The sequence below is a fragment of the Euphorbia lathyris genome, chromosome 4, assembly GCF_963576675.1.
Source record: "Euphorbia lathyris chromosome 4, ddEupLath1.1, whole genome shotgun sequence".
NCBI classification, from domain to species: Eukaryota; Viridiplantae; Streptophyta; class Magnoliopsida; order Malpighiales; family Euphorbiaceae; genus Euphorbia; species Euphorbia lathyris.
In genome coordinates this window covers 8,335,658-8,355,428 of record NC_088913.1, presented here as the reverse complement: position 1 = coordinate 8,355,428, position 19,771 = coordinate 8,335,658, and the positions used below count along the sequence as shown (strand labels likewise).

The 19,771-nt window shown below is 38.8% G+C and overlaps 1 long non-coding RNA gene across 2 annotated transcripts; it reads left to right on the top strand.

The window, feature by feature from the left end:
* The first annotated feature begins 5,754 nt into the window (after positions 1–5,754).
* On the top strand, positions 5,755–7,986 carry LOC136227306 (uncharacterized). Of its 2 annotated transcripts, XR_010687994.1 has the most exons (4): positions 5,755–5,903; positions 5,986–6,110; positions 6,238–6,435; positions 6,857–7,986. It is a non-coding gene; the product is annotated as an uncharacterized lncRNA (long non-coding RNA). The 2 variants fall into 2 exon arrangements; XR_010687993.1 differs by having other exon boundaries at positions 5,986–6,435.
* The last annotated feature ends 11,785 nt before the right edge of the window (positions 7,987–19,771 follow it).

Genomic DNA, 19,771 nt, shown 5'->3' with positions numbered 1-19,771 from the left:
ACTTCCCCCCCAATAATATCCACCCATCCCATGGTCACCCGAAGCCAAACAGGAATTTTTAAGCCCATCCATAAATTAAACCTCAACGCTTCCACTCTTTCTCCATTACCCTTGAACCCTTCCCTCGCATTACGAGACCCAAATTGGAAAAGTGCCATGGCCGATGAATATAGAGCTCTTATTGAAAATAAGACGTGGGTCCTTATACCCCGTCCTCCTAATGCTAACATTTTGCGTAGTTGGTGGATTTTCAGGCACAAATTTAATGCAGATGGTTCCTTTGCGCGCTATAAGGCTCGCCTTGTTGGCAATGGTGCTAATCAACTAGTTGGTGTAGATTGTGGCGAGACTTTCAGTCCAGTTGTTAAACCTGCAACGATCCGTGCCGTTCTCAGCATTGCTCTATCCAAAAATTGGGGTCTCCACCAAATCGATGTTAAGAATGCTTTCCTTCACGGCAATCTCTCTGAGACAGTTTATATGCATCAGCCAATGGGGTTCAGAGATCCCAACTATGCGGAACATGTTTGTCTCCTCCAAAAGTCACTGTATGGTTTAAAATAAGCTCTTCGGGCGTGGTACCAACGGTTTGCCTCTTTTCTTGCAACTTTGGGTTTCTCACATAGCAAGTCTGATCACTCGCTCTTTGTCTTTCATCGTGGGACCGAGACCGCCTATTTGCTCCTATATGTTGACGACATAGTCCTTACAGCTTCTTCTCCTGCTTTACGAGAGACTATCATCAGACACTTGAGCTCTGAGTTTGCTATGAAGGATTTAGGTCCATTAAATTATTTTTTGGGTATCTCCATCACTCGCACCCCGGGATCACTTTTCTTATCTCAGAAGAAGTATGCAAATGAGATTCTTACAAAAGCCGGGCTCTCTTCCTCTAACTCTTGCACTACACCTGTTGACACCAAGCAGAAACTCAGTCTCTCCTCTGGTTCACCTTATCATGATCCATCCGAGTATCGTAGTCTCGCCGGTGCATTACAGTATTTAACTCTGACTCGGCCAGATATTTCATACGCAGTACATCAGGTTTGTTTGTTCATGCATGCTCCTCGGACTCAGCACATGGCCGCCATCAAACGTATTCTCCGCTATGTTAAAGGAACTCTTGATTATGGGCTTCATCTCACAGCTTCTTCCCTTGATTCATTAGTCTCTTATACTGATGCTGATTGGGGCGGATGTCCTGACACTCGTCGATCTACTTCTGGGTACTGTGTATTCCTTGGGGACAACCTCATATCCTGGTCTGCCAAGCGTCAGCCAACTCTTTCTCACTCGAGTGCTGAAACGGAATACCGCGGGGTCGCTAATGTTGTCTCAGAAACCTGTTGGATTCGGAATCTCCTTCTAGAGCTCCATCTACCGATTCGGAAATCCACCTTTGTTTATTGTGACAATGTCAGTGTTGTTTATTTGTCCGGTAACCCGGTCCAACATCAGAGGACAAAACACATTGAGATGGACATACACTTCGTCCGTGAAAAGGTTTCAAGAGGGGAGGTCAGAGTTCTTCACGTACCTTCTCGGCACCAAATCGCTGACATCTTCACCAAAGGTCTTCCTCAGATTCTTTTTGAAGACTTTCGGTCTAGTCTCAACGTTCATCCTCCTCCCGTTTTGACTACGGGGGTGTGTTAGACAATTATGGTAATATTAGTAATGTAAATCAGCCACAAATTAAGGAATTATATTAGCTGTAAATTAGCTAGATTTTACAGCATTCACATTGTAATCTCATGTATAAATATCTCATTCCAAATCAATACAAGGCAAGGGATTCCAATTAACAATTCTGTTTCTAAACAAACAGATTTGTGCTTGAAAGAATCAAGAGAAAGCTCCAATTTATCATCCTAGTAAGATGAAGTTGAACTTTCATACTCAAGCTCACTCACTCAGTATCTTCGACAGATTCGCTTAAGTTTTTCCTCTTTCGATATGTCTCCTAATTCAGTGCTCCAGGTGAACAAGACGGCAGGAGAAGCTTATGAGCTTTATGTGCTTTGTGATCCTGAAGTTGCTCTTATTATCTTCTCTAACCGTGGCAAGCTCTATGAGTTCAGCAGCATATCCGAATTGAGTGATCTAACCTGGCTGGCTTACTTTGGGAAAGACAAGTAAGCGCCACACACGGGTCCCTAGAGTGATCGAATCCTCCTGGCCCCGTGACATTTGGTATTGTCTACGGTTTTTGTTTTTGCTATCACTATCAGTCCTTAGGTCTAACTTAACCAATGAATATGCAGCAAAGGCTTGTAGCGGATCCGACGAAGACATGTTTGAAAGCATATGGAAATCAGCTTAAAGTTTGTCATGTTCTTCAGCTCCTGAGATCTTTTCGTGCACAGTTGGACAAAAGCCAAGCAAGTCTAGGTACTGTCTACATGATACTGCTGATGTACTGCCATTGCTTCAAAGTTGGGCAAGTCCTTCAAGTTCGAAACTGAGGTGCAACACAGAAGAGCAAGTCTCTTTCGAGCAAGTGTTTTTCGTTGCATAAAATACAGGGTAAAGAAAGTAAATAGTCCGGGTAGAAGAAGGATGATGTTTATTAATTATGATTGGAGAGCCAGAGTTGAGATATTGTAAGAGAGGTTGATGGGGTAGGATATTTTTTTGTATTTTATAAGTCTTTTTAGAGAGATGAGACTAAAATGTGAATACTCTTCTTACATTTATGGAATTTATCACGAGTGAAATTGCATGCTCTCGAAATTTTGTTATAGTAAATAGTTCTGTCTTGGAAATTCCAACTTTTTTTTTGAACTATTCATTTGCTACCTGGTTTTAAATATGGTTTCCTTAAGGGAAGGAATTGATTTATGGGATATGTTCATTGGTTTTAAGCATGTTTCTGGCCATTGGATTCATTAGTCACTCGATTTTTTTTTTCTATTGCTTGCTATATTAAATTCCATTAGATTAAAACCATTGCTAATTCTTTTATTTAGAGGCAGGAACAAGTAACCGTTAGAATTAGATCAGGTAATGGCAATGGGTGCAGTATAGAATTTGATCAGTATGTGGTTTATGGTTCGAGTTTTAGGAGCGGCCTCTTGCCAAAAAATTGGCAAGGGAAGACTTGCTCCCAATACACCCTTGTGGTGGGACTTTTCCCGGACCCTCGCTTAGTAGGAACGCGTAATGCACCGGGCCACCCTTTTTATGGTTAGTGTATAAAAAAATGAAAATGCCAGTTGGGATTCTTGTGAGACATTAAAAAGTGTTCTAGTTACTTTAGACTTTGATATATGCTCACCAACTTGGCTAATGTTTTATTAATCTGCTAGAGGTTTGTGTTCCATGTGGACTATAACCATTGTACCATGAGAATTGAGTTTTCAGTCTGGCGAAGAGAAATACACTCGAAGTTGTGTCAGGATCATTTTTGTTATGTCTATCATTTTTGTTTGTTTGTTTACTCTCGTGCTCCAAATTTCATGTTGCTCTTGAGCTGATAGAGTACCTGCGGCCAATGGCCGAAACTACAGAAATATGAATGAATACAAGTCCAAATTCAAGCTTCTTAGACATTTAGATGGCATTTCCTGAATTTTATGAACAGCCAGCCATCTCATTTAAACTAAACAGTCAAGGAATTTAATAGCAGACTATGAATCTTGTGCTCTTAACATGGATTTCTAGCTGTTTCGTAAAACGGCATAGTTATTCTCTTTCTTGTGTTTGTAAAACAACGAATTGTGTTGCTCATATTCATGATCGGGCTTTAGATTGTTTGTTCGGGGTGTTTGGAATATTGGTAGGATTATAAACGACTGATGCTGGCTTGTTATTAAGATTAAAGATCCAAATTTGAACATGTTTAAAGCTTATCTTGTGAACAAGTGAAATTTGAGCTTGATGAATTTTAATTTCCTTAAACATGAATAAGCTAACTTCTCTAATTTGGTTTTAGCTTTAAGTTTCATGTAATATTTCATTTGAAGTTGTAATAGATTTGGCAATTCGATCTAACTTGTAGCATGATCTCTAAGAGTTATGATACGATCAAGACGGGTGATCTAACCCGCACTCTTCGAGCGAGTGCTTGCTCCAGACAATTTAGAGAAGAATAGAGAATATTATTATTGCTTAACCTTCAATAAACAACAGCAGGCTATTTATACTGCTAGTCTTTACAAATAAACCAATGACGGAATCCTAATTGGAAAAGGACTAAATAATAAATCCTAATTAGACAAGAACTGAGTAATGAATCCTAATTAGACAAGAACTAGAAATCTTAATATAATAACTAATTAATTAAACAGATAATCCTTGTGCCAGGCCGGAACCTGTTGCACCCGACGAGACCGACCCTCGACTTCAGGAATAGCTGCCGCGTCAATCCCAGGGGCTTCAATAGCAACTCTGGATCAGCTTCAGCAGTTGTAACAAGTTACAAAAGTATGGTATATAAAAGAAAAAAGACAAAGACGTGTGTATTGACATTGTGAGTTTTTTAAATAAATGTTTTTTTATTTTTATTTTTTTTTTATGAAAATACTTGTAACTTCATTATATTAAAACATAGCAAGTACAATAAAAAAACAACAGTAAGAAATCAATTATTACAAGATCTACAAAGACACTGAAATGGGTACAGAGAGTAAAAAAGGTCATAAATGTATAAAAAAACACAAAACAACTCGTCAGAAAATTAACAAGCTCGAATTCAATATTATGTTCGGGAATTATTCACGAATTTGTTAACGAGTTTTGCTCGCGAGCAGTTCATTAATTTAGTTTATAAACTTCGCACGCTAACAATTCATTAATTATGTTCATGAACTATAGTGATTTGGAATTTCTTTAACACATAACTACATAGTTTTTAAATTTATAAAACTAAATTTTACATAAAATTACGCAGTTTACATTTTTCTATTTACAGAAATGTTATTATTAAAAAAAGGCTTAATACATTATTTGTCCTCTGAACTTGTCTAAAAGGTTTGATTGCCCTCCTGAACTTTCAAAGTATCCTGAAAGCCCCTCTAAACTTGCATTAAATGTTGAGTAGCCCCTGAACTTGCGCAAAATATAATCAATAGATCACTCGGTTGCAAAAAAAAAGTAAGTTAAATGCGAAAAACATATTGCACAAGTTTTAAAAAAAAAGTAAAACGATCGAAGTCGGAGTATACGGTTGTTAGATTAGAGAATACAAATTGTATATAATACATCTTCTGCATTTAACTTATTTGTTTTGCGAGCAAATGAACAATTAATTACATTTTACGTAAGTTTAGGGGGCTAACTGAACATTTAATGCAAGTTCAGATGGCTATCAGGATACATGAGGCCAATCAAGTTTTTTGGACAAATTCAGAAGACAAATGATGTATTAAACCTAAAAAAAAAAAAAATCGAACCCATCCTAGTTAAAAGCATTTCATCAATATTATAATCACACTTGTTAGGTTTGTTTATATGGTCTATAATAGAGACACAAAGCTTTCAAACTGAGATTCATCGTGTTTAAACTTGACTCGTTTATAATTGAACTAAATATAATCGAGATTTTATCGAACCCAACACCGAACCGTTTACCGTGACCCACTCATTTAAAGCCCTAACTTACACCGACAATCAAAATCTGGTTTGAATTAAAAAAGAACAAAATTTTATAAGTTCGACACATAGAAGGTATGTGTCACTATCTCCTTGTTACGCCTATAAATTGAAGTTTATATCGAAAGAAAGCGCAGTTTGCCTTCTTCTCCGCCGCCGTGCATCGGTGAAAATGGCATCGGCCTTCCCTTTGCTAAAACATACTGCAACTCGACCACGTTTTGATTCGTCTACAACCTTAAACCGTGATAGTCATGAACTCATACAAAATTAACCTCACACTGATCGATTTGCAGCCCCCGTATTTGCCGGTAATTTTCATTTCGTAATTAAGTTTGCCGCTGTTGTTTGCTTCCACTTGTGACTTTATTTTACTTCTTCGCTTTCCCACAGTGATAGACCCCGGCGATGAAGTTTGGCTGTTTGACCCTTATTTTCCTTCTTAATGAGGAGGCGTGTATCAGAAAGATTTTGAAGCAATCCTTTTCCTTCTTAAGGAGGAGGCGTGTATTAGAAAGGTTGAAGGAATCCCTCTAAGTTTTTCTTTGGCACTTTGTGTTTTGATTCTGATTGAGCTGAAGGTTTATAGTAATTATTGTCAATTGTAAGAATTTTGAAGTTCTTAATTAATGGGATTTACTTCAGGTATTCGTGGGGTCTTTTCGAGCCTTGGCACAATAAACGTTGTTGTTGTTGTTGTGTCACGGGTTCTAGTCTGAGTCTTAGGAGGGAAGGTTTGTCTCCAATACACCCACCACACACCCCTCCCCCGACGGGTCCGGTGCACCGCCCTTTTATTCGTGGGGTCTTTTACTGGCTGAACAAAGCTCTGATATTAAAGAGGTAAGGGGACTAAGGATTCTATTTATGATTAGCATTTTTTTATTGTGAAAAATCATAGTATTTTGAATTGTCAGTATAGTAGAAATTCAATTTGTTCTACGAAATAGAGGAAGCATGAGTAGTTGAAGTTCTTTGAATGAGATCCCCAACATTGGTAGTTGAAGTCTACAAGAAACAATTAAGAACCAAAAAGATAACTATTATACTTGCTCTTTTACTTCTTATTTTCCTACCTGTTTTCCTTCCATTGTGAATGACAAAATTTCAAGTTTGCCCTGCAATTTATAGGACATTTTAGCTTCTTGAGCACTAAACTATAGGGCTTCAACAGTTTGTATGATTTTGAACATCTTAACCACCGAGTTCCAATTTTAAACAGCCAAATTTTAATAAAACGTATAATTTTTTAATTTCTATGCAGCCAATGGGATGGAAACTACCAAATCGAAGCTTACCTTCCAGCCTTGAACCCATCAGTAGACAGGCTGATTACACCAATGCAACAGCAATCACAACTTGCATCATTAGTGAACTTCCATGGAGGAGCCTTTTCCGAAGACTATGAAGCAGAAACAAATGCTCAACACACTTCTGTGGAACCGTCAACAATCATCCATGAATGATAATAGTATGCCTGATCTCGATTTTCGACTTTGAGCTTATTATCTCCATGCCTCAAATAAGACAACTATGAACTGCTTCTTTTTTTCTTTTATGTTGAATAAGTGTTGTTGATTGATGGATGCATTTCTGGATCAGAAATGATTTGGTTTAAGCTTTATATGGTCAACTTGTTTCGTTATAGCATATGCTATGCATCATCATTTGGCATGCATTAGATCTTACTGAATAAACTGACAGCAGTTAAAAATGCAAAATATTGCATTTGTTTTTCTCGGTAGAAGCATGAAGTATGATTGTTCTGTATATTTACAGGTGCTCATTGTTAGCACTTTCAAATGCTTGTGCTCTTTCTTTCTTATTGCTCTTGGACTGATATAACTAAATGATGTTTGAATTCGCAAATATTTTCATGTTCTCAAGTTGCTGATTTTCAACTCATTTGATAAGCTTCTGGTTAGAGTAAGAGCTTGATTCTCTCTGGGTTGGTGTTCTTTAGTTCGGGCAGGATAATTGGGAAGAAAGTCTGAAAGACTCGTCTTTACATTTCTCAGAGCTTAAAACTGCAAATCTTTTGGCACTTTTTGGCACAAAAGTGGAAGACAGAGAGACTCAAAATCGTCAACTCTGCAGCAACATCAGATAACTTTGTTTCTACTGAACTGAGGTTAAACTCTATGCCTTCTTCTCAGGATCAGCAGCCAGCAATCCAAACACCTTCTTAGTGGGCAGATTGACATTCTGCAAGCTGAATAGATAGTTCTGTAGCAATGGAGGTTCTGTTCTTTGTCACTTAATTTCAGTTCAGTAGCCGCATTCAGTTCTGTAATTAGTTCAGTTCAGTAATTTATCATTACTTATTATAATTATTTATTATTATTATTATTATTAGAACCGTTATTATTTTTATAAACTTTTTATTTTAATTAATTCTATGTTTAAAGGATTATATTATTATATTATTTTAGTTCAGTACCATTCAGTGAGCCTCGGTCATGAAAATAGACTGCTGTTTTTTTTTCAGTAATTTAGGTTCATCAGTTACTTTCAACCGTCCGTCCATCGTAATATTATACCATGCCTGTCCAGTTTTCGTTTCCATTCTGAATTTAGAATAATCAGTAATGAACTCTGTAAGCTTGCATTGCAGTGATGCTATCTATTCTGGTGGTGTTAGTTGTGATATCCAAGTAGTTTCAGGTGTTTCTGCTGCTTGTTGTCACAAGCCACTGCAGGGGTAATTTTCACTTGTTGTCCCTAAATCATGCATTAAGTAACAATATTGTCCTGAAATCTTTCATATTAAACAATTAAGTCCTTCAAATTATCATACAAACACAGTTTAAATGAAAGGGAATCATTGTAGAAGAATTGGACATTTATGGTTACATGAGATGTAGGGATAATTTGAATTTTTCTGGCAGTAACCCACTTTAACAGCTTTGAGAATTTGACATGGTCCCTGTTGAGGTTATTTTCCCTATCTGTAATCAAGAAGAAGAACATGTTTTGTTCCGGCTAGGCCCCCCCTTGTTCGATTGCCAAATCGCAGTTTGTTATGAAATTGCGATGTTTTAGTTATTATGATCTATTTTTATTCTTACCTTTCCAAATTAGAGCATATCTGGAAAGAAAAATTGAAATCTATGACCTATTTTTATTTTTACCTTTCCAAATTAGAGCATATCTGGAAAGAAAAATTGAAATATGATTTCATCGAATCTTGTTAGGTGATTATTTAATTATTTATTGTGTTTTTTGATGATGGGTTAGAGGGATCATCCTTAGCAGCAGAAGGCCAAAAGACCTGCTGTGATATATTTCGGAAATTAGCTAATACCATTGCAATCGCTACCTCTCGAGATCAATTAGCATACCTCATGCAGTTGCATCTCTCGAGATCAATTAGCATACCTCACGCAGAATGCGCAACATTTTTACCTTTGGTTAGCATATCAATTCTGTTTGTTGGAGTAATAATAACTTCCAGAGATTTTGGATTTTAAGGGCGAAGTATTAAATGAAATATTAATCACCTCCAAAGTTAAAGGGTTTAGTGAAATCAAATTTTAAGAGCGAAGTATTTAATGAGGGTCCTAATAAATATTAATCACGTTCAACTAGTGACATCAAAAGTTAAACATTATAATGGTCTGAAATTCAGTTTTGCAATATTTTGATATAGAAAATTAATAAAAGAAATATAATTAATTTTCAATTTTACAGATTTATGATTAAGTAGAGTTTTGCATATGAGATCAACTTGCTTAAGTTTTTTTTATTGAATGTGACAAGCAACAACAGAAAGTAGAAGTGTATCTAAGAAAAAGTTTTCTTGAATTTAATAATCATGAAATAGTTTTAATAGATTTTATGCTCTTTACGATATAAAGCATGATAACTGAAAAATGAAAAACTAAATTTGAAAATCACATCCCTTAACAGGTTTTAGCGATTAAGTGCTTGAAAATGGAAGATTTTGATGCGTCTCTCCTAAATCGTCTTTGTAAATCAGAATCTAATAGTTTTTAAAAAAAAAAAAAACAAATCTGATAGAGTTTCTTAAAAAAAAGTATAGACAATTGGAAGCTTCATGGCTAGGTGAACTTGGAAAGAATCTAAAATAAATTACGGAATTTGGATTTACTAATTGATGTCCAGTTTTTATTAATATGGAGAGATCATAATCTGATTTTTTTTTTAAAATACAAGTTTATAACTGCATTAATTTTTTTAGTTTTAAATAAAAACTAATTTAAAATCCTAGATCAATTAATACCAATATAAAGACGTCCCTCCTATGCAGATTCAGCGACGGACCTATAATTTTATTGTAATGATAAATGACACGACATAGCAAAGAGATCATTTCAGCAAATTATTTTAGTAGCATCTCATACGAATAATAATATCGTACTCTTATTTCCATGCTTATATATATTAGTGATTATTGATAACATTTACTTCCTATGTCTTATTGTATTGTAATAATGTTGAATTTATGAGTGCCTTTTAATTACTTGTCATTTGCTATAACTATATATATGTATATTTCTATAATGTACTGACACTTTTAAGAGGTTAATATACGAGTTTAGAAGTTGATGTACGTGTCTGATATTCTGAGAGATATAGACATGCGGAATACATACGAGACAAAAAAGTGTCCATTCTGCTTTTCTTGTTTATAATAATTAATTATTTACTTATAACAATAATAGACGGTATTATATAGCCCACTTAATACGTGGATTTTCTAGTAATTTATGAATCTTTTAACATTCCAATTAATAAATTTTTGCAATAATATAAAGTATTCAAATTATTAAAAAAAAAAAATCTTAAACTATTGTCTTAATAAAAAGCATGAGTAACCTCTTAGGTGAAATCGGTTCTATTGTCTTAATAAAAAGCATGAGTAACCTCTTAGGTGAAATCCGTTCATGCGTGAATATAATTAAAAATTTGAAAAATTAAAAAAAAACAAAAATTTAGATATAAGGTAACAAAATAGGTATATATTGTTTTTAGAGAAGTATTAATTTAGACTTTAGGTAACATCAATATAGTTTTAACGTTTAAAAACTGGTATAAATTTAGACCTCAATAACGGATTAGACACGTTATTTCTATTACTCCGTTAAGTTATAATTTCTTCATCTACTTATAATTGACACGATAAGTAATATCAATGACGTATTTTAGTTCCGTTATCCCTATATTAGTGTTATTTTGTACGTGGAGTTTTAGATTAGATTGATTCTGCCCCAAATTACCCAAAAATTTATAAAATTGACAGACTAAGCTGACGTGTGACTGTTCTTATCTGATAATACTCTTACCAAATTACCAATTCAAGATCTGATACACCTACTACATAAGCATAAGATGAATTTGGGGTTTTGAGGGGCGGCTCTTCTCCGCCGTTAGGTCGTGAAGGCATTGATATCTCAAGATGGGATGCGATTGCGATTGGGGTTACATACTCAACCGTGCATCGGTGGAAATGTCATCGCTGCTGTTGATTCCGATTAGGGTTACATACTCGACCAGTGGTTTGTGGTGCTTTGAGGGCGTTGTTCGGAACAAGATTCGACCAGCATCCGATCTCGTCTATGAAGGACCATCTGATAGTCATGAACCTATAAAAAATCATCTTTCTTCTTCAACAGTATGGGGAAGATTAAAACATGATATTCTGTTTCTAAATAAACAGATTTGTGCTTGAAAGAATCAAGAGAAAGCTCCAATTTATAATCCTAGTGAGATGAACTTGGACTTTCATACCCAAGCTCACTCACTCAGTATCTTTCACAGATTCGCTTAAGTTTTGCCTTTTTTCATGTGTCTCCTAATTCAGTGCTCCTGGTGAACAAGACGACAGGAGAAGCTTATGAGCTTTCTGTGCTTTGTGATTCTGAAGTTGCTCTTATTATCTTCTCTAACTGTGGCAAGCTCTATGAGTTCGGCAGCATATCCAAATAGAGTGATCTAATCCTCCTGCCTGTCTTACTTCGGGGAAGACAAGTAAGCACCACACCGTGGCTCTGATGCGGACATCCGAACTGGCCACACTGATCGCGCGGACTCTAGCGGGTCTTCAAGAATCAAGCTCACAGAGGATGCACCTAGAAGGGCGGATCCCCAAGACATGCGAGCAAGGCGGATCTAGGAGTACGCCAGAAGGCGTATCCACATATGAGCATGGACGGATCGCCAAGATTACTTCCTCAGAAAGTCGACCAACAGACAATCTGACATTCCGTACCTGCACCTCTGTACCTGTTGTCTGGGCTCATTACCTATCTTACCCTCTTATTATTAACTGTATTGTAACCCTAGTAGGGGTAGTCCCTGTCCTTTGCTTATCTTTTAGAGGTTGTATTTAAACCCTCATTTTGTAAGGATATGAAGCTTTTTAATCAATCAAATATCATTTCTCTTTGAGAATTAAGGTTATACCTTGTTATTGGGATTCACTCCTTCAAGTTAAGCTTGAGAAGAACATCTTTGTTGGTTTACGACTAAAACCTCCATTTATCGCTTTCAATCCGTATCAGTTGGTATCAGAGCCAATCGTTTCCTGACCCGAAACTTCTTTTGGCAATGGTTCAACCCCGACAACCGCAAGATTCCGTGGAAACCAGTGACCGGAGGTATGAGGAGCTAAGGGAGCACCTCACGGAACAGATTCAGGCCAGCCATGAGCGGCAGAGACAGACCGATCAAAAGTTGCTGGAGTTAACCACCTCCCTGGAAAACTTCAAACTGGAGGTTCGGTCCTTAATCCAATCCGCAGCAGGAGGATCAACTCAGAGAAAGGAAGGAGCCCTTGAACAACCACGTCCACAAATGGGTCCTAGGGATCCTGAGGTAAGAAGGCCTGACTTTTTCCTTGTGCATAACGCTGATAGCGATAGTGATGATTTTGAGGATATTGGGGATAATGGTGCCTTTAGAAATATGAGGGGTGTTGGCCCGAATGATAACAGACGTGTGGGTATGGTTAGGGCAGAACCAGATCTAGGAAACTTTGACAGGGATGATGCCTTTAAGTTAAAAATAGACTTACCGTCTTTTGGTGGTGAACTGGATATAGAGGGGTTCTTAGATTGGTTATCGGAAGTTGCGCGCTTCTTTGAATATGCTGGGATTCCTGATGAGAGGAAAGTAAGGCTGGTGGCGTATCGCCTGAAGGGTGGCGCATCAGTTTGGTGGGATCAGATGAGGGAAGAAAGAAGAAGAGGGGGCAGAGATCCGATTAGATCTTGGCTACGAATGAAGGCGATGTTGAGGGAGCGGTTCTTACCGCCGGACTATGAGCAGTATATCTACAGCTCCTACAGAGGATGCTCTCAAGGTGCCCGAAGTGTCCATGAGTATACCTCAGAATTCTGAAACTGAAAGCCAAAAGACCTCTAGGTACCTAGAAGGGTTGAGATACAACATCCAGGATCGTATTGGCACACAGATGGTGGTTCGAGTGCAAGATGCCAGGAATTTGGCCCTGAAGGCTGAATCTCAACTAAACGGGCGAACCCGGAGATCCGCCGCTACTGAGTATACGCCTGGAGGAAGAGATAACGTGAAGTCTTATGACAAAGGCAAGCAAGTGGCGAGTGCCAGTGGAGTCAGGGTTAATAGTGTGGGAAGAGGATCTGTTGGAGATACTAGGCCATACAAGGAGGTACCTACACCACCTAAGAGCAACAATCCATATGCGAGGCCCGCGCCTTTTAAATGTTTCAGGTGCAATGAACCAGGCCATAGATCCAACGAGTGTCCTAGGAGGAAGAGTGCTAACATGGTGGAAAGATGTGAAGAAGACTATGAAGAAGGGGATGAAGTATATTGTGAACCCTTGGGAGAGGATGATGATGAGGCGGATGAAGGGAGATACGCCATTCATGTGGTTAGACGCTTATTAGTCTCCAGCCGACTAGAGGGCGATCAGAGGCATCAACTATTCCGGACTCGTTGCCTTGTGAACAAAGGGCGATGCAACGTAATCATTGATAGTGGTAGTCAGGAGAACATTGTGAGTAGCAGCGCCGTTCAGAAGTTCGGGTTGTTGGTAGAGGCGCACCCTGATCCCTACAGGGTGGGATGGATCAAGAACGTTGGCGAGTTGAGGGTGACCCAGAGATGCAAGGTACCGACTGAGATTGGTAACTATCATGATGAAGTCTATTGTGATGTGGTCGATATGGACGCATGCCACCTATTGTTGGGCCGACCCTGGCAGTTTGATAACAACGCCATCCACGCCGGAAGAGAGAACACTTACAGATTTGTGAAGAATGGGGTGAAGTTTGTCCTTACACCAATGGTGAGAGAGCCAAAGGCCGACGAGAAGTCTACCTTGGTAGTCTGTCCTACACACAAATCGTTTGTCAGCGAATGTGAAGAAAGCCAAATGGTATACGAGGTAATGGTTAAGGCGAATCACGAATCCGCCCAAAGGGACGAAAGGGAAATGCCGAGTGAAGTGACCCGCCTACTTGGCCAGTATCAAGATCTGTTCCCGGAAGAGCTACCCAGTGGGTTACCACCTTTGAGGGACACCCAACATCATATCGATCTTGTGCCTGGGGCTAGCTTACCAAGCCTCCCACACTATCGAATGAGTCCGAAGGAGAACGACATCATGAGACAGAAAGTGGAGGAACTCATCGAGATGGGATACGTTAGGGAGAGTATGAGTCCTTGCGCCATTCCAGCTTTACTTACGCCGAAGAAGGATGGGTCTTGGCGGATGTGTGTTGATAGTAGGGCCATCAACAAGATCACCATCAAGTACAAGTTTCCCATTCCAAGGTTGGATGATATGCTGGACCAGCTTGGCGGATCTAAAGTCTTCTCCAAGATTGATCTCAGGAGCGGTTATCACCAGATACGTATTCGAGTTGGGGATGAATGGAAGACTGCTTTCAAGACTAGGGATGGATTGTATGAGTGGTTAGTGATGCCATTTGGGATGACCAATGCCCCTAGTACTTTTATGAGGCTAATGAATCAGGTGCTTCGCCCGGTGATTGGGAAGTTCGTAGTTGTGTATTTTGATGATATTTTGATTCATAGCCAGACCTTGGCGGATCATGAGAAGCACTTGCAGACAGTATTTGATCTGTTAAGGAAACTCCAGCTATTCGCCAACACCAAGAAGTGTGACTTTGTCATGGAAAGTTTGGTTTTCCTTGGATTCGTGGTTAGTGGCGACGGTGTCCAAGTGGATGGAGAGAAGGTGAGAGCCATCCGAGAATGGCCGACTCCGAGGAATGTGGGGGACATCAGGAGTTTTCATGGGCTAGCAACATTTTATCGAAGATTCATTAAGAACTTCAGTTCCATAGTGGCCCCATTGACAGAATGTTTGAAGAAAGGAAAGGGGTTCGAGTGGGCGGACGCCCAAGAAGAGAGCTTCGCCTTGATCAAGGAAAAACTGAGTACAGCGCCAGTGCTGGCGTATCCTGATTTTGATAAACTGTTTGAAGTTGAGTGTGATGCCAGTGGAATTGGGATTGGTGGTGTTTTGATTCAAGAGAAAAGGCCCATTGCGTACTTCAGTGAGAAGCTATGTGACGCACGGCAAAAGTGGGCAACGTATGATCAAGAATTTTATGCCATAGTGAGGGCATTGAAAGTATAGGAGCATTACTTAGTGGGGAAAGAATTCATTCTCTACACTGACCATCAGGCCCTCAAGTATCTAGGAAGTCAGAAGCAACTTCGAAGCTCCATGCATGCCCGATGGTCCGCCTTCATAGATAAGTTCCCCTATAAGCTTATCCATAAGGCGGGAAAACAAAACGTAGTGGCGGACGCCTTGAGTCGGAGGGTTGCACTAATAAAAACCGTCAATCTGGAGACCGACTGCTTCGAACATATCAGAGGAGAGTACCTGGCGGATCCCGACTTCGGTAGCATTTGGGAGAAATGTAAAACCCAACATGGAGATGGAGCGTATCACATCACGGATGAGTATCTAATGAGGGGTAACCAACTTTGTTTACCTTGCACTTCCATCCGCGAAAAAGTTATCCGCGATCTGCATGGCGGATCCCTGGGGGGACATTTTGGGCGAAACAAGACCTATGAAGCAGTAAGTTCCCGTTTTTTCTGGCACAAGATGAGGAGAGATGTGGCGTACCTAGTAGAACGATGCTATATCTGCTAGACCGTCAAGGGACACCCCACTAATGCTGGTTTGCAACTACCACTACCTGTACCAGAAACTATATGGGAGGATCTATCCATGGATTTTGTCCTAGAGTTACCCAGAACTCAGAGGGGCATGGATTCCATCTTTGTGGTTGTTGACCGATTCTCAAAAATGGCACACTTCATACCATGCCGAAAAACCAATGATGCATCGGCAACTGCTAAACTGTTCTTCAACGAGGTCGTCAGACTACATGGCGTACCAAAGAGTATTGTCTCAGATCGTGACACGAAGTTTCTGAGTCACTTCTGGCGGACCTTGTGGGCTCTTTTTGATACTTCTCTGAAGTTTAGTACCACTGCCCACCCTCAGACAGACGGACAGACAGAAGCGGTCAATAGAACTCTGGGAAACTTACTGCGTAGCAAGTGCAAGGATAAGCCCCGGATGTGGGATGTGGTTCTAGCCCAAGCTGAGTTCGCCTACAACGGCTCTGTACATTCGGGAACCGGGAGATCACCATTTGAGGTAGTATACACAAAGACCCCAAACCATGCCCTTGATATAGCATACCTTCCAAAGGGAAATGTGGCTGCCAACCAGCTGGCCCAGGACTATATGCAGATGCACCAAGAGGTAAGGGAGACTCTTGAGGATAGAAATCAGAAGTTAAAGGCTAAGGCGGATGAGCACCGCAGGGACCTACAGTTTGAAGTTGGAGATGAGGTCATGGTATATTTGGGCAAGGAGAGGCTCGCCAACACCGCAAGCAGCAAACTTCGGCCTAGGAGGTATGGGCCATATAAAATCACCAAAAAGGTCAACGCCAATGCCTATCATATAGCATTGCCAAACTGGCTTGGCAAAGTCTCACCAGCGTTCAACATCCGTGACCTTAGCCCATGGAAATCGGATGGTCCTTTAGAGCTCAACAAAAACGAATCAGTGCCGGACTCTTTTAAAGAAGGAGAGAATGATGCGGACATCCGAACTGGCCACACTGATCGCGCGGACTCTAGCGGGTCTTCAAGAATCAAGCTCACAGATGATGCACCTAGAAGGGCGGATCCCCAAGACATGCGAGCAAGGCGGATCTAGGAGTACGCCAGAAGGCGTATCCACATATGAGCATGGGCGGATCGCCAAGATTACTTCCTCAGGAAGTCGACCAACAGACAATCTGACATTCCGTACCTGCACCTCTGTACCTGTTGTCTGGGCGCATTACCTATCTTACTCTCTTATTATTAACTATATTGTAACCCTAGTAGGGGTAGTACCTGTCCTTTGCTTATCTTTTAGAGGTTGTATTTAAACCCTCATTTTGTAAGGATATGAAACTTTTTAATCAATCAAATATCATTTCTCTTTGAGAATTAAGGTTATACCTTGTTATCGGGATTCACTCCTTCAAGTTAAGCTTGAGAAGAACATCTTTGTTGGTTTACGACTAAAACCTCCATTTATCGCTTTCAATCCGTATCAGGCTCCCTGACATTTGGTATTGTCTACGGTTTTTCTTTTTGCTATCACTATCAGTCCATAGGTCTAACTTAACCAATGAATATGCAGCAAAGGCTTGTAGCAGATCCGATGAAGACATGTTTGAAAGCATATCGAAATCAGCTTAAGTTTGTCATGTTCTTCAGCTCCTGAGATCTTTTCATGCACTGTTGGACAAAAACCAAGCAAGTATACTTCAAAGTTCGGCAAGTCCTTTAAGTTCGAAACTGAGGTGCAACACAGAAGAGCAAGTGTTTTTCGTCGCATAAATACAGGGTAAAGAAAGTAAATAGTCCGGGTAGAAGAAGGATGATGTCTATCAATTATGAATGGAGAGTTACCTGAAGTCGAAGCTCGGTAAATCTGATCACCTCTACAGCACTAATGAAGGGCGTCAGCAGTGCCCTACGAGCGGGAACCTTTCCTTTGGTGGAGCTGTCCGAGATCGAGGTCCCGGTCAAAGGGATCATTTCCCTCCCAACAATCTTGGCCCGCAACGGCAACGAGGTGGAGTGCATTGCCGAGTGGGTAGTGGTGGACATCCCACTTACCTACAATGCCATCATCGGGAGACCTTTTATAAGTCTTTTTGGAAACAGATGTGACTAAAATGTTAATACTCTTCTTATATTTATGAAATTTCATTACAGTAAATAGTTTTGTCTTCGAAATTCTGAACTATTCATTTGCTGCCGGGTTTTAAATATGGTTTCCTTAAGGGAAGGAATTAATTTATCGGATATGTTCATTGGTTTTAAGCATGTTTCTGGTCATTGCATTCATTAGTCACTTGATTTTTTTTTCTATTGCTTGCTATATTAAATTCCATTAGATTAAAAGCATTGCTATTTCTTTTATTTAGAGGCAGGAACAAGTAACCTTTAGAATTAGATCAGGTAATGGCTATCTGCAGTACAGAATTTGATCGGTTTATGGTGAGTGTATCAAAAATTGACAATGCGTGAGACATTGTGTTCTAGTTACTTTAGACTTCGATGTATGCTCACCAACTTGGCTAATGTTTTTTTTAAATCTGCTAGAGGTTTGTGTTCCATGTGGACTGGGACCATTGTACCAATTGGGTTTTCAGTCTGGTGAAGAGAAATACACTCGACTTTAAGTGAATTGCGGGAATTCCTTTTCAACAATGCTTCACTTGTTAAATTAACAACCCGAAATTGTACTTTTATGCCTAATGGAATGGTAAATTGGGAATGCCTCACAGAATTTGCTATGGTTTCTTGTAAGTTGCCTGATCAAGCAATGGAACATATTCTTTCTGGTAGTCCGTTGCTCAAATCCTTAGAATTGATTGAAAGTTTTTCTGAGTCTGATAAGCTGATTATTGTTTCCAAATCTTTAATCAACTGTGATGGGATTTCATGGCTGGTTATTGCTTCTGAATCTTTGAAAAGATTGGTTAGAGGACACTTTTCTGATGTTGTAATTTCATGTCCAAAGCTTGAAAAACTGATTATTCTTTGTAGTTTGGGACGAGTTAGAAATGCTAAATTACTGAATTTGTCATCTTCACTTTATGCTACTATTGATTTTTATGATCCGGGGTTTCACGATCTGGAGCTTAAAACTTGGATTAAAGACATTCTTCATCAGCTTCAACATATCAAAGAGTTAGAACTTGGGAGATACTTTATCAAGCTAACTTTTATAAAGAATAAAAAAACATTGCATCCTTTTTTTATATGAATAGGTGTAATATTTTTAAATTTTAAAATGAATTATTGCAATATATTTTTTTTTGAATTTTCTTTTCCACATTATGCTTTCAGGTTCTATCAAGTTTAGCTTACATGAGAGATCTCTTTTTACCAGTGTTAAACATCAAAAGCTTGACTTTGAATTATCCTACTATGATGAATGCCAAATTTGGAATTGCATGTGTACTTAGTAGTTCACATGTGCTTGAGAAATTAGTTATTAATGTATCACACTATAATCGGGTAATTTTTTGAACCTTCTAAATGTCAAATTTAATTCAATAATCATTGTGGAATAAATGGTTTAACCATTCTATGAGTTTCCTCAATTTTATGTTTATAAAGAAAATGTAACGATAGAAAATGTCACTAGTTTTCCATATATTAAGTACCTTGTCCTAACCTTTTCTTCTCTTTTATCTCTAGGAATATTGTAATTTCCTTCAGCTGACCAATTTTGGAGACAACTACTGGAATTTCAATAGGAATGTCTTTTATTGTTTGTCATCACATCTAAAGACTATAAAGATCACTGGTTGTCCAGATAAGGATTTGTTAATCTTTATTGAATTTCTACTCAAGAATGCAAAAGTGTTAGAGAAGATGGTGTTAGAATTTGAAGATCATGTAACCACTTTTGAGCTCAAAGCATTAGAAAAACGATTGATGAGGTTGCGAAGATGTTCTAAAAATACCATTATTGAGGTTATACTCAGAAAGTAAATATTGACGATTTTAGAGGTTTTTGTGGTTCATTAGTAACTTGCTTTTATAAACTAAATTGGACTTGATTTTGTTGACATTTGGTAATGATGTTAATGTTTTAATGATT